The sequence below is a fragment of the Polyodon spathula genome, chromosome 19 (assembly GCF_017654505.1).
Source record: "Polyodon spathula isolate WHYD16114869_AA chromosome 19, ASM1765450v1, whole genome shotgun sequence".
Lineage (NCBI taxonomy): Eukaryota > Metazoa > Chordata > Actinopteri > Acipenseriformes > Polyodontidae > Polyodon > Polyodon spathula.
Genome location: NC_054552.1, coordinates 32,453,457 through 32,466,295, shown reverse-complemented (window position 1 = coordinate 32,466,295; position 12,839 = coordinate 32,453,457). Strand labels below are relative to the sequence as shown.

General features: G+C 41.1%; 1 protein-coding gene across 1 annotated transcript in view; it reads right to left on the bottom strand.

Annotated features, from left to right (window-relative positions):
* LOC121295070 (coronin-2B) overlaps positions 1–12,839 on the bottom strand; it is a 45,257-nt gene that overhangs the window by 24,579 nt on the left and 7,839 nt on the right. The window lies entirely within an intron of this gene.

Below are 12,839 nucleotides of genomic sequence, written 5' to 3'. Positions count from 1 at the left end.
ATAATTCCAGTTAGTTATACAGGTGGCTCCACTGAGTTTCCAGTGCCTCTGCTTCCAATGCGCCGCAGAAAAGCTTGCACGCAGAACCAGGCCTTTCTGTAAACTGCAGCACTCAGTGCTATTTTTGGAGCTCTCTAAATAAAACACTTTTTAGAGCACGCAAAAGAGCAAACCCGTGGTTTCAATAATCAAATAAGAATCGAGCTGTTTTTAGAAATCTTCCCAGCATGTCTCTGTTATATTACGCACAAGAGTAGATCTGTATGAATCTGGCTGTTATAAGATTAGCTAAGGATAGCTTATTGATCACACAAACGCAAATGGGTGTGCACTAGACTAGTGCAAGTTCATCAGTTCAATGTTTGTGAGTGTTCTCTACTCTTACTGCCCACGCCCTCCACTTGTTTGAAGTGCACAGCCAGAGAATACTCTGCCAGACTTCAGGTCTGGTAACCATCAATGCAAAAGCACTCGTCCCTCACTGCTGCCTCGCTGCAGCAAGATCACAGCTGGTGTTCATCAACTTGCCAGGAGGGGGTATTTTACTGCATTTCAAATGAAGCTGCAAGATAAGGGTGCTCTACTTCTTTCTTAAGACTGCCGTATCATGAGGAATAGAAGATCTTTAATTTATATTTTCATGAATATATGCATGCGGGACAGCTGAACCAGTAGACAGATCAAACCAATAAACATTATCCAACAAGAAGCAAATCTGTTGGCAACGACAAGCAGAAATAAAAAAAATAGGTGCTTATATTCCCAACAATACTTTCGATGTACCAGCTGGCGTTGTGGATTAATGTACAAGCCTTTCACTTCTGGATGTCTAAGAGGGAAAGGTTTAGCAGGAAGCCGTAACATATGACTGCTGCCAGCGGTTCGTTTTCATTTTTCTATAATACTCGCAGTTGAGATTTCATAGGAATGAGACTGGCCGATACAAAAAGAGAAAAAAAAAAAGCATGTTCAATATTATTTTGTTCTTTTTTATTTGGCAACATTTTTTGTGGCTCTCAGCAAAAGTGGAAATCTTGTTTGAGGTCAGGTGGACTGAAAATGACACTGGCTCAGAATCTGCTTGTGTGAAAAGCAAACACAAAGCTTTGAGTTCACATTGCAGTAATAAATAATCACCCTTGTCTGCACTTTAAGTGGGTACTAAACCTTGCCAGTAAAATTCAGAGACTGAAAAGCCTCTGTTCAGTGATGTTATCTGTTTACTGCACTGTGGCTACATCGCTATATCCAAAAACACGAGGTAAAACCACTAAATGGAAGCTTGAAAAGGTCCTTTGTTTATATTGAGAGCTTCAGCAGGTTAAAAAACAATGAGGAGTCATGTCAACTAATTATTAATCAAAATACTAAAGCATGTGATTCTGCATTACAGAGCTCATTACAGTGTTGAAATACATGCTAGTACAGCTGTCAGGTGCCCTCTGAGAAAGAAACCAAATCCCACATACCCATCCCCAGCACCGATACCAGATATGAAATGAACAGCCGAGGCTCGGCTCAGCAGCAGGGTTAATGCAGTACGCTGCCTCTGAGGGCCCTGGGTTCAAAAAACATATTTTACATGCCTGTATTAAATTCAGATAGCTAATCAAGATGGATTATTACTGGGGGGCACAATTCCAGTGTGATTTATTTTCCTTTTAGGTCTTAATCAGCTAATTATTTGATGATATCTAGAAAAACAGACGGGCTCCAGACCCTGAGTATTTGATTGATGCCCCCGTGCAATATTAAAATGCAACAAGCAGCAGTGAATCGCTCTGGTTTTCTAAGCTGTGCTCTCACAAGAGGTTTCTGGAACAGCCTTGCTTTCCCTACCCAGTATCCTGACCTTCCACAGCCCACTTTTCACTCAGTTCTGTCCTTCCCAGCTGCGTGGCATTGTCTGGCAGGAAGCTTCTCCGAGGGCCGTTCCATCCGCTCCGCCTGACCACTGTCCAGCAAGCACTTCCTTCGAGGACAGAGGAATATCAGCACTTTCTGTCGGTGCCAACTAAGTGCTCTTTCCATAGCACCCCCCCCCCCTAGAAAAACAAACTGCAACTCGCAGCAGTCATTAAATAGATGTTCTGCTGGCTGGGCAGGCTGTGAAAGCTAAGCTTAACTGGCTTTTTAATTTATGACATCCTAAAGTGCAAACCAATGCTTTAAAATCAATGTTCTTACCTCTGGATTTTGAAGCAGGGGTTAGCTGCCCCGGAAGGTTTCCTGGCTAGGAGGGTTCTGACACTTAAACATACCAGCTCTCTTTCATAGCTCAAAAAGCAGAGGGGAAATGTGTCCATTATACCAAATTGTGCGATTGATTGGTTTTCAGATTAATGTCAGCTGGGGGCTAGGCTGAGAGCACCTAACTCATTGGGTCTGAGCCATATTGGGACCCAGTCCTCTAGAGGTGAAAGGCATGAGAAACTGTCGAATCAGCCTGCTAGGTCACCAAGCCCCAAGCACAGAATTATGCATCCCTAACCCTGGGTGTCAGGGATTAGAGGCTCTGTGGGATGAGTGGTTTCTTCAGGTCTTGAGCTCTAGGCTAACAATCTCAGAACATATATATATGTGTGCGTGTGTGTGTGTGTGTGTGTGTGTATGAATGCTAATAACACGGCCTATAGCTGTTACAGAACGGAATTTCATCTGGAAATTAAAAGAACAGAATTCCGGGCAGGTCTGCTAACCAAGGCCCGTTCACATGGGAAAGCAGTGGGAATACGATCCAGAATCCAATACAGCCAATTAAAACATAAAGGCCTCTCTGCGCTGCAGCTGTCCCAATAATGCATGCTTCCAGGGTACAAACTGTGGGATACATCCAGTCTCAACTGCCGTGCTTAATTGGGGTCTAGAAGAATCTAAAACCATACACATCCTGGCTGGCTCTGTGTGAATGCAGCCGTGCTGTAAAAGTGTCCAGTGATCTCTTATGTGACCAGCCTTCCTCTGAACAGCCTCTGAGGACTGGTTCAGCATGTGATTAAGGAGATCAGGGGAGCCTGGGGGTCTGTGGGCACTGATCTGCTGTAATATATGTGGCTGTGCAGCGACTTTCACAGGCCAGAACTGAAAGGAGACTAAGCACACAAAGAACACAAGCTGGCCCTTGAAGACAGGGATACGGTATTGCAAACCAAACCCTGTAATATAGAACAACAGATCGTGCACCAACCATACAAATTCCTGAGCACAGTAAGTACCAGAGTCCGTGTTTTAAACTGCATGCTTTACAGAGCGTCTGCAGCACGTTTCCGTTCCGTTTCAACACACGTGAAACACTGACATCCCCAGAGGTTCCTTATTTTCTATATTTATATTGTTGCATCCAAGAGGATCACACTGAACATTCCACTGGTCTCACTAGAAAAGCTGGGAAGAATCAGAGTGCTTTATTTTTATTTCTTTATTTTTTTTACTCTCATGGGTTCAGTTTAGTTGATTTTTTTTTTTAATAGTCCTGGCCCTTTGTTTAAAAACTTGCAAGAAAAAAGAGAGGCATGGAACAGTTCAGTTGCTGTAGTTTGACCAAAAGCTGTAAACATGGAAAGGGCCTGTCTTTAAATTGTGCAAAAAAAAAGAGCACATTTAACAAGCCAGCGTTTAGTAAAGCTGTCTCAATGAGATGAGTATGAGCACGTCTCTCCTTTCCAATATTAGGCACTTCTCAAAAAGTTCCAACTCATAATATTATTTTACTTTTTAATGAATAAAATAAGAAATACAAGTTTTATATTTATGCAATGGTTCTTTACTTTTTGTTAATGAACAGTTTCAGTAATATCAAACTTTATTTTATTTATAAAAACTAACCAAAATGTTTTATTTATTTATTTAAATATTGTAACTCATGCTTTCAAGCTTTGTGAATAGAGCCCAGTAGGAAATATTTAAAGACTGGAATAAATGCTCTGAAAATATACCCCCATAATGTTCCATAAAAAACGTAATACTGTTGAAAGGAACAGGACAGCTTACAGCCAGGGTCCATAAACTGGTACCTACCAGCAGGTGATGCAGCAGCAGGTCTAATCAGGAGTACTTAGCCCAGCAGACTTCCTCTAATAAATGTAATAATGAAAGCAGCAGTGGAACTCTATTAAATGTGCCAGACTGCACTTTCAATCAGGACCTTCTTTAAAACATTTTTAAAATATCAATCATTTCCATAAAATCAAGTAACTGGAATTCATCAAGGCTCTAATCATTTAAGCAAAATAAATAAATAAATAAAATGCCCTTGACATAAAAATAAAAATAATGCACTGAGATTGATCTTCTGTATTGATTGAGTCTGACTGCTGCACAATAAGTCTGCAGCACTGGGACAAAACATTAGAAATCACTGTCAATAGGCATATGAGTCACCAAGTACATGGATTGAGCAAGCAAACAGTAAAGTAGTTTAATTGTTCTTGAGATGTACATCACCACTGATCAGTGCTTTTAGCACCTTTTTCAGACTGTTCTTTATGAAAAATCAAGTAAATGCAGTCTCGGATCCAGAAGCACCTGCCAACCAAGCCCCATTACACTATGTAACACAATTTTTGTTCCTGGGTTGTAAGTGTTATTTCCTAATTGCTTATGCCTCAAAAGTATAGAAAATGGCTATTATTCCCCACAAACTTTGCTTTTGTGACCAGGACAGTGATATTTCAAAATATCACTATTTCCAATGGGAAAACGGGCAAATGTGTGTCTTTTCGTTCACATAAAGTCAGAAAAAAACAACATATGAATCCAAATTAACATGTATTTATACTAAAGTAATACAAAAATGTCTGCAAAAGATTTAGAAGTGAGTAGTTTTCAAGATTTAGGATTATACTGTAAATACAGTATAATCGTAAATCTCGAAAAAAGTAGTCTCCCTCTAACATGTGATTGGTTCACATCTCTGTCAATCCTGCCCCTTTTCAAAGGAACGCACCGCCCTTCCCCTGCACGCCTCACGACAGAGAAAATGGATGAAAGTAAAAGACCGGCTGAACAGCGATTCTGTGACTTAATAGAAAATGAATTACAAAACACACTACAAAAGAAAGATGCTTCAAACACTACCATGGTGATTAAACGTCATTGTCACTGTTTTCTGACTTTCTGAAATGCAAACAAACTCGACTACTAGAGTATTATACAGCAGTCAGGAAGCCAGACGGAGAGCTGTAGGCCAAAAAGACTTTGATAACTACGTGGAATGAACTTAAAAAACATTTTCTGTTATTTATTTCTGTTGTTTACTTATGCTGTATCAGCTATATTTAAACAAAACATACAAAGTCATATTTACTATCCACCCTTGCCTCACTTATTTTTTTGACTGATTCATATATTAATGATGTACTGCACAATCAGCTCATAGTGTTACCTCCAGGGTGTTACCTCTCTGGGTATTCTAGCCCCGTCGGTAACAATAGCCTTCCCTCAGGAAGCTTGAAGCTGCCGCGCTCTTGCCTTGTTCATGGTGAATTATTCCTCTTATCCGCTCACTCTCCAAGGAGGAACTTCACTTAGGTACCAATCCAATAAAGTACCATGGTACTGCTATTTACCAAGCTTGTAGTAAAGGCTTTACTACATGTTTAAATGATTTGCTGTGCTGTACTGTCCCGCTGTAAGCGTTTAGTGGGTTGTGATGTCAAGAAAGTGGTAGCGTATTCCATGAGGCAGCGGAACTGATTTAAGCAATGTGCTTGATGGACACTGTGTGTCTCTCTTGTAATGACAAAGGAGGGCTGATGGACCACAGAATAAAGAAAGGATATACTGGACGGTGAAATACTACCAGCTTGAATAAAATAACTAAGTACTGCTATGGAAATGTGTGCATGAAATTACCATGAAAACTCCATTTTCACAAAATCGTCCAAACCAAATGAAAAGGGATTAACCTCACTTAGAGTGTAGAATCCAAGCTCATTCCCATATCTGGAAGTTATGTAAGATTCCCTCAATAAAACCACTGGATCATTCAAAGAGATGCTATGGATGTGGACATGTTAATCAAATCCCAGCTCACTCGCTGACTCACTGTGTGACCTTGAGCAAGTCACTTAACCTCCTTGTGCTCTGTCTTTTGATTGAGACGTTATTGTAAGTGACTCTGCAGCTATTTATTTTATTTATTTTTTTGCTCCATGGTCACTCTGTGCATTGTATTTTCCAATATGCTTATAGCTAAATATAGTTAATCAAATTTGGCAGAAAATGGTAAAAAAAAATATAATAATTATATAATGCATTGAACATGACATGCAAAACTGTAAAAACTCAGCTAATTCTATATATGTGCGTGTGTGTTTGTTTGTAACACATGTCTGCTTGTCGCTGTGGTTTATTAACAGTTCATTTGCAACGAGAAGCAAAGGGACCTACACACAGTACTGGGTAATTGCTTTCAGACCACAGCTTCAGCAGACAGACACATCAGAGGCACGCATCAGTGAAAGAAGGCCCCTGCTGCCCATTGCTGATGCTTTTATGTGTCCTAGGAGTTAAATGCTAGAGAGTCTAGAAGTAACAAAAAAAAAAAGAAAAACCTTATTAGTGCTTATTTAAAGAATGATGTGCAGGCTTGTCTAATTGAAAATAAGCCAGCAGAGCACACTTTTATGGGAACTTATTAAGGTGAGTAGACTGGTTCCCATCTGGGCCACATTAACAGAGAAGTGGCGTTAAGTGCTGTGCAGTAAGCTGGATGTGTCAGGCAAGCACGTGCAGCTCCTTTCATTGTATAAAAGCTGCTAACAATATTACAGTCTAAGGATGTGATATTGAAGGGGAATCTAAAATACATTCCATGCCATCAATGTTTATTCCTTATTACCAGCTCTACTTATCTAATCATCATCGGGCAGCAGCTTCACCAGATGCAGCCATGCCCTGCTGTGTCTGTGAGTTCTGTAGGCGTGTGGCAGTGCTGTAATACTATATGATGTTACCGCATTGCCATGCAGTTTCAACATTAGTAGTGAGAAGTGAGAAAATAGCACTGTAGCTAAAATCAAAAATACAATCTTTACGAGGTTGCCTTTCAATTCCAGCTTGGAGCCAGCTGCTTGTTTCAATAGGCTTCCTGAAGGGAATGTGCAAATCTGAAATGCCTGCTCACTGAACTAACCTAACGGTGTCTGGAGCAGTGGGTGCATTATACTGGGCTTTTTCGTTTGCACATTTGTGTTTTCTGCCCATGGTGGTTAATGAGATGTAAAAAGTTATTTTTAAGCTGATTTGGATTAGGCATTCACTTTTAACACGTGTGAAGAGCTATGCCAAACAGTGCAGATTGCCTTTGATTATTAACTTGCCTAATCCCCTCTGCTTGTATCGTTAAACCCCACTGAGGAGCAAAGGGAAGCTGCTGCCTGGCCAGGGCTGTTTCAGTTTCCTACCATCTGCTGGGAGCGCCCTGCATACACCCAACCCCACCCAGCTCCTGCGATGCCCACTTCTATATCCGGCAAGATTTTCTTAAAACAAATGCGTGCATTTGTAAGCCTTTAAAAAAGAAAGTCTGCTACAGCCTTTTTGGCTGTCTTATAGGATGCTATTATCATGGAAAAGTGTTGTGAAGCTGCTCTCAAAAGGTACATGTCACCTCTATTGATAGGTCCCAGGTGTAAGTGAATTGAGTCAGGCTAGTTCTGTAAAGGTACATGTCACCTCTATTGATATGCCCTGGGTGTAAGTGAATTGAGTCAGGCTAGCTCTGTAAAGGTACATGTCACCTCTATTGATAGGTCCTAGGTGTAAGTGAATTGAGTCAGGCTAGCTCTGTAAAGGTACATGTCACCTCTATTGATAGGTCCCAGGTGTAAGTGAATTGAGTCAGGCTAGCTCTGTAAAGGTACATGTCACCTCTATTGATAAGTCCTAGGTGTAAGTGAATTGAGTCAGGCTAGCTCTGTAAAGGTACATGTCACCTCTATTGATATGCCCAGGTGTAAGTGAATTGAGTCAGGCTAGCTCTGTAAAGGTGCATGTCACCTCTATTGATATGCCCTGGGTGTAAGTGAATTGAGTCAGGCTAGCTCTGTAAAGGTGCATGTCACCTCTATTGATATGCCCTGGGTGTAAGTGAATTGAGTCAGGCTAGCTCTGTAAAGGTACATGTCACCTCTATTGATAGGTCCTGGGTGTAAGTGAATTGAGTCAGGCTAGCTCTGTAAAGGTGCATGTCACCTCTATTGATATGCCCAGGGTGTAAGTGAATTGAGTCAGGCTAGCTCTGTAAAGGTACATGTCACCTCTATTGATAGGTCCTGGGTGTAAGTGAATTGAGTCAGGCTAGCTCTGTAAAGGTACATGTCACCTCTATTGATAGGTCCCAGGTGTAAGTGAATTGAGTCAGGCTAGCTCTGTAAAGGTGCATGTCACCTCTATTGATATGCCCAGGGTGTAAGTGAATTGAGTCAGGCTAGCTCTGTAAAGGTGCAGTGTGTGCAGGGATTGCATGTGACTGTGTGGCTGTAGTGCTGAGCACATTCAATACTTCTCTTTTCAGTTGTAGTTCCCGATCCATGTTATAAGCGCTGTAGGCTGGCTTCTCTTTTTTCAGTTGTATTTATGTGCACATTGTTTGTTTGATTGTAGTTTGTTTGACTAAGGGAAGAGTTTCCTGGATAATCTGATGTTTCTTGTTTGTTAGTACAATAGCTTGATTTAAAACAGAATTTTTTGTGACACAGAATTTCAAGATTGCTGTTATCGATCAGTAAATGCCACCATACGTTGCTTGTAACTCATCAATCGAGCCAAAAACATTGCACATGTGTCCCAATGCCGTCTTGTTAGTTCAGTTAAATCATGCAACTTGCACCGGACAAAAGCTGTCATCTTCTAACTCCATTACACTGTCTGTTAATTAAATTGATGGTTAGCAGGGTTACATCACGCTTACAGCTCGGTCACATGCTGCATTGATTTTGTTCCCATGCTGTCAAAGTCGTTGGCTTTTAAACACAGTGAAAGAAGCGGACAGATGCTCCCACACTAAATCAATTTGAATCCTGGTCTTGAATTCATAATGTGTTATTTTTGCTGTTTTTTACATGCTAATTATTGAATTACATTTGCTTTTTACACAAACTGTTATTTTAGAAAAAAGTCTGTTTTGATTCCAAGTACCCTAATTTTTGCAATGCTTTTAATGTAAATAGCTTGTCTTGGGCATTTAAAGCTGCCACTGGCCTTTTTTCTAGACTTGCTAATTGCTTTTTCTTTTTTTTAATGGTTTCCTACAAAAGCATGAATGCCGTTTGAACTACAGCTTGCAATGTTCAAGCACAGCACACATGGGACAAATCTTTCAGAACAGGAACGTCACATCTACAACACATTGTGCATAAACATTTCCAAATGTTAACAGCTTTGAGCCCTAATTGGTGTTCCAGGTCATGGTGCGTATCTCTAAATCCAGGGTACCTAACTGGGCAGCAGTGTATTTGACAATGAGCAGTATTTCTTTAAAATAAAATAAATAGTTTGTCCTATGCAAGCAATATACAATGATTTCATATCTTTACTTCCTCAAGAACTTCTGCACTCAAGACCAGTATGTTAGTCATCAAATCACATACAGGCAGTTTACAGCAGGAAATGGAAGGAAGGATAGATACTTGTGGCATGCTTGAAGCTAACGACTGCATTTGTAAAAAAAAAAAAAAAAAAAAAAAAAAAAAAAGGAAAGAAATTAAAAACACGTGGTCAATAATGTGTGTGACGTGTCACAGCATACTGTCCATGTGAGGTCCTGTTGTAAGTGAATGTCATGCATGTGTGACTCCAGTCATGCCTTCAAACAGAGGGATGGAGCCCATTGATTTCGGCTGCGTGAATGAAACGACAGTGCAACTCTTCCTCTGTACATGCAGTACAGGAAACATCTTGTTTAAACTACTGGGATAATGGTTTTGTTTATCCATTGGGCCATTATAACATTTTGTCTGTTAATCTGTAAAAATATACAAAGTATTACAAAAAACTACAAAGGATGTTTGAAAGGCAGCAGGATCACCTCCTAGATAGCACAATGAATCTGAAACACACAGTTTAAACGCCCTAGTCCTGATCTTGCAGCATGCTGGATCTGAAAAACAAGCCTGTGTCTGAGGCACCTGATTATTGCTCTCTACCCCACACTGAGCTTTGAAAACGGTGAGAGGTTTGCAATTGCCTGTGCTTTTGATCACGTTGCTTCCTTCTGGCTCTCTGCGTGTCTCCCACGGGACTCCACGTGTCGCTGGACGGACCACACCTGTGTCCTGCAGCAGAGGGGTGAGGAAAAGAATAACCGGAAAGTGAAGGAGCCCTGTGAGTCGGCTCCTCTCAATGGCTGAAGAGATTCCTGGAATTCCTAAGGGGTTGCTGCTGAAACAAAAACAGGAACCCAAACTATCGGACCTACAGCTGCTTCTGCATTGTCTAGAGCACTGCATTGATTATACTTGTTTGTTTTCACCAAAGAGATTTTCAAAGCCTTTCCTTTGCCTCCTGTGATTATCAACAGCAATGGGCTGTTTGACTGTCTAGCCCTGTGGTCTGTTGGGAGTGGCTCCAAAACGTGTTTTTGGGTTGAGATTTAAACTGCATTTGCTTATTGTAGATACATTGCAGCTGCCATACATTTACTGTACTTCTGTTTTCTTAATGCTTGGTTGTGATTCTTGATGTTTATATCGTCCTGTGTGCAATTTGTCAGCTGCTGGGCTGTTAAAAGGATTTTGCCCTTGCTAACGCTGCTGTGTTATAATGGTTACAGCATTCTGTGCACTCTTTATGGGTGGAAATGCATTATAATTCATGAAGTGTTCAAATGCCTTTAACTGAGAAACATACTGGAGGTCTGCTACAAAAACCTCACATCATGCTGCAAGCAAAGACTGGAACTCAGTTTTACAAACTGTTCAGCTTGATGGAACAAACGATCATCTCCATGGTGACCGGTTCTTCTCAGGGCCATTGTTCAAGCGCCATTGCATAGCCAAGTTTGAAGCACAATGCAAAAGAAAATAGCTGTAGGAATCAAGAATGGGCCAAAAAAACAGAGATCATCTTTAAAAGCTCATCCAGTTATAGCAACATAAATTGGGCTCTTTGTTTTTATTAATACTTAACCTGTAGTAGTTTATATAAGCAGTAAGGCTGTGTGCATTGGTTTTATATACGTGTTAAACACACACACTTTGCCAGGGCTCTGTTAGTGAACTGGATGTTTCCAGAATCAAATAATAGGCTAATTACAAGACTTATTAACAGAGTAACACACTTAAAGGTTAATTAGAACGATTAACATGCGGATACAGCAGCTTGAGGAAATTGAGGGCAGCAAGTGGATCGCTGTGCAAACTCCTCTGCAGAACATGCACAAGTCATCTGTTAAAACTAGGAATGCAGGAATACTTTGTCAGTGTCACCTTAGCACAGAACCAGGTGGGGAGGAATATCTGCCAATGGCCCTTCTCTTGAGAGGATGCCTGGACAGTTGATGAAAAGAAGTGCACTGGCTTACATGACAGGGAGCCATGAGAATGAGAGGCGCTCCTTCACTCCAGTATACCCTGGGATATTCCTAAAGAGATCAATCAGTATAACTAATGAAGCCTCTGAACTGCCGGTGTGGTGCTTTAGCTTAAGGTTTCACAGACCTAATCTTGGACTGATGTTACCTAAGGTTCAAGACCAGTGCTAAATAAGAGTCTGGGGAACTACCCCTAACTGTTCTTTGTTTTAAACCAACAACAAGTTTACAAACTGCGTTTGGCAAGATGAATGCGGCATTATTGACTACAGCTATTAGTTTTTTTTCATTAGCCTGATGTCAGAGAAGCCGTGATCTTGATTATAAAGTCAGCTGAACACTAAAAAAAAGAGAAAATTATAAGACTTAGTCATGCTTTAGTTCAGCATCTTCCGATGGAAAGGGCAGACCTTCTGTGTGTGACAGAGGGATGTCTGTCCACACAACAGCTTGATGCAGAGTGAACCGATTATCAGAGATGCACAAAAGCACAGCAGTGTCCATGCTCCCCTCCATATGGGAGTCCACTCCCTCTGTCACTCCCACCAAACACATCAGCAGGGTTATTAGAGCGGGCGTGTTCAATAAGGAGGCAATCAGGCTCAAATAACAAAAGAAAGAAATGGTGTGAGTGGGTGTCCCTGCTAGCACAGAACAACCCAGACAATTCAAGCTGTGCATTTCCAGCAGTGCTGAACCCTTACCGAGCGTTAGGATCCTCAGGCTGTTAGCATCACGCTGCAACAACCTTTACATTGATCTGGTTTAGAATCCAGTCACAACCTTTCGCAGAAGATCTCTGTGTGCGGAAATGGCTATTATCTTTTCATAGGATCCTATGCTGTTCACTGCAAGCTGCTGCAATCAGATTGGCCCAGAGCGTCCTCTCTCTGCTCTTGCACCGCTCAGCTGTAAATGATCAGCTTGCTCTTCATCCTGTCTGTGCTTGTGTTACTGTTCTCTTTACCATGGTACATGTAACTCTTTCAGATCTTTTGCATATCCCTCCTGATTGCACAAGCCTAACCCCAACTCTGACACCAACTCTGACTCTAACCATTGCACACAACTGGATGTTTAGTGCTGTAGACATGCTAGGGTTGTGACGTGCAAAAGATAACTATTACTGTGAAAATCCTCTGCAAAATCCACCCTCCACACTGGAATTTACAGTATTTGTGAAAGGAAGACTCTCAGATGCAACACATACTGTAAATGAAATGTCTTCGAGCAACCTGGGAGCTAAGAATGCACTGCAGGGTGCAGATGTTCTCGTTCAAGTTGATTTTCTATAATATGAATGACA